Consider the following 3,186-nt stretch of genomic DNA (forward strand, 5'->3'; position numbering starts at 1 on the left):
TGCTATGTAAGTGCAGTCCATTTACCATTTACCAAGTGCTTTTTCTTGGCTAGGGGAACTTTGTAAAGGCGACTGATGGAAGTAGCTGTGAAGATTTGTGCAGGGAGTGAGTGGGATCTTTTATAATGTGATTTACTTTCCTGTTAACTGCCCGGATGTGAAGTACCGATAATGGAGTTTGAGTCTGGCCAGGTATTTTGCTTCCTCGGTTAATGATCCAGGAAAACGTTGATTGATTTTCAACAGATATGAAGTTGAACCAGGATGAGATGTTGAAGGTGAGTACAGAATCACTAAGGCCATAAAATAAGACAATGATTTTAAGTTCACGTCCATAATCAATTTAATTTAAGGACTAGTAATGACACTTCTGATGAAGATTGGAGTCTCAGTCGAAACTGTCCAGCAGGTAAAGAAACACCTCCTAGTAAAGTAAAATATATCAATCTTTTTCACTTTGAGAGCTAAATGAGAGCAAACACCTCACCTCAACATTTATCACAGTCGGGAGTACCGTATTATAGAATCTTTGTTATCCTACTGTGTCATGTTTAATAGCTGTCAACATGCTTTTCACTAGGACATGGAGTAGCCAGCCAGTGTGGAATCATAGCTGGTTAGGGGGGTCTCGGGGCATCCCCCCTCCCGTAGAATTTTTTTTCCATAAAAGCCCAAATTTGGTGGCCTCCCGCAGATTCTGATTCCACTATTCCATTGTATACACTGATCTTAATCATTGCATATTTTATTAATTATTTTAAAGGAGAATAAGGGTTCTTGTATATATTATGTAAGGCATCTTATGTAAGGCATCTTATTTTGACAGTCTTGTAAATTATGTGGTCAATTATGTTAACACACTGCACTCTTATTTTGAAAGTCGTAAGTCATAGTTTAGTGTGATTAAAACAACTTTAACTGTTAGCTAATGTTTGCTCCCGGCTAAAGAACGACATATGCAACAGTGTGTTTGGACCTCTGATTGCACGGTAGGGTGGCCATTTTCAGAAGAGCCGCAGGCGGGAGGCGGGAGACCCTCTTGCTGTGAGGCGAGAGTGCTAACCACTACATTGCTTGATTGATCCCCTGAGGGAAATTCGGTATATAAAATAGTGAAAATAGCAAAATATATAGACTTCAGCATACTATTGTTGCACAAGTAAGCAGCAGTATGCAGGTGAAATATAAAATATAATATTAGATGATAAAAATCCCGTCTCTCTCCTGCCGTTCCTCTCCAAAACTCTGGAACAGGCTATCTTCAATCAACTATCCTGCTATCTGCATGGGAACAATCTCCTTGACCCCCACCAGTCTGGTTTTAAAAACGGCCACTCAACAGAGACTGCCCTTCTCGCTGTGACTGAACAGCTTCCCAAGGCGAAAGCGACCTCTCTCTCATCTGTGGTGGTTCTTCTTGACCTTTCTGCGGCTTTCGACACCGTCGATCACCAGATCCTCATCTCCACCCTTTTCCACCTTGGAATATCTGGCTCTGCCCTCTCTCTACTCAAGTCCTATCTCAAGGACCGCATCTTTCGTGTAACTTGGAGAGGTTCTGTATCAGAACCCTGTCCACTCACCACCGGGGTCCCTCAAGACTCTGTCCTTGGTCCGCTCCTTTTCTCTGTATACACCAACTCCCTCGGCTCCCTCATGCATTTGCATGGCTTCTCCTATCATAGCTATGCCGACGACACCCAGGTAATCCTCTGTTTCAGACTGGGGAAATGAAAGGCAGCAGCACGTATCTCTGCATGTCCGGCCGACATCTCCCTGTGGATGTCCTCACACCACCTCAAGCTCAACCCGGGAAAGACTGAGCTACTTTACCTCCCAGGGAAGGGCTCTCCCACCACTGACCTCCACATCACCGTCCAGAACACAGTGGTTGTCTCCACAGAAACTGCTAAAAACCTTGGCGTGACTCTTAACAACCAACCGTCCCTCTCCACAAACATCACTGCCACCACCAGATCCCGCAGATTCTTGTTGCATAACATCAGGAGAACCCACCCTTTTCTCACTCAGAAAGCAGCTCAGGTCCTTGTCCAGGTGCTGGTCATCTCACGCCTGGACTATTGCAACTTCCTCATGGCAGGTCTGCCTGCCAAAGCCATCCGACCTCTGCAACTCATCCAGAATGCAGCGGCTCGATTGGTCATCAATCTTCCAAAATTTTCACACGCAACACCTCTCCTCCCCTCCCTTCACTGGTTACCGGTGGCTGTGCGGATACACTTCAAGACTCTGCATCAGCCAAACAGCTGGCAACCCCCACCCTGCGTGGGGCAACTTGCCTCAAAACCACTTCCAGACTTTTCTCTGTCCTGGCACCCAAATTGTGGAACGAGCTCCCCACCGACATCAGGACCTCAGATAGCCTGTACATCTTCCGCCACAAGCTGAAGACCTACCTCTTCCAACAATACCTCGGTTAAATCATGGTCATCTAATATATATATATTTTTAAATGCTCTTCCTATTTTCTCTTCTCTTTTCTCTTCTTTTCTTCTTTAACACATATGTGGTCTATGTCTAGTACCCTCAGGTTGAATGCACTTATTTTAAGTGGCTTTGGACAAAAGAGTCAGCTAAATGACATGTAATGTAATGTACTACTGCGGCCTCCTCTGAAAGTTTCACGGTGGCGGACAAAACAGAGTCGACCATCTCCCTCAATGTGCTGAGAGCCGAGCTACAATCATCAATCCAAAACAATGCTCCATACAACTGTATCCCTGTCAGTGCTGCTACTGTGTTTCTCATGTCACAGACACCACTGGCAGTGAATCTTGCTTTTTGGATGTTATTATCTTACTGGACATGATGTGTCAGACTGTCAGTGTTTTTTGTTTTCTGAAGCTCTTTACATTAAAAAAAAAGTGGGATGTGAAAAAACAATCACAAAATTCCATGATTTGCAAATCCTTGTTAGCATAGATTTCATTGAATACCGTACAAAGACACTATATTTCATATTGAAACTGCTATAGTTTTGTTTTTTGTAAATAAACACTCATCCCTGACTGACTGAAACTCTGCTTCGGACACTGCCAACAGCGGTGCACACAGGAATATTGTAAACAGCGGTCCTCAGAGACCTATGTATTCAGGTCCATAAAACATACCCATGTTAATCTTTGTTGGAGTTTGAAGTTGCTTATTATATGTTTCTGGATATTT

At 43.8% G+C, this 3,186-nt stretch overlaps 1 pseudogene; it reads left to right on the plus strand.

Annotated features, from left to right (window-relative positions):
* The first annotated feature begins 248 nt into the window (after positions 1–248).
* Positions 249–2,441, plus strand: LOC131968088 (uncharacterized; annotated as a pseudogene).
* The last annotated feature ends 745 nt before the right edge of the window (positions 2,442–3,186 follow it).

Source organism: Centropristis striata, chromosome 3 (genome assembly GCF_030273125.1).
Source record: "Centropristis striata isolate RG_2023a ecotype Rhode Island chromosome 3, C.striata_1.0, whole genome shotgun sequence".
NCBI classification, from domain to species: Eukaryota; Metazoa; Chordata; class Actinopteri; order Perciformes; family Serranidae; genus Centropristis; species Centropristis striata.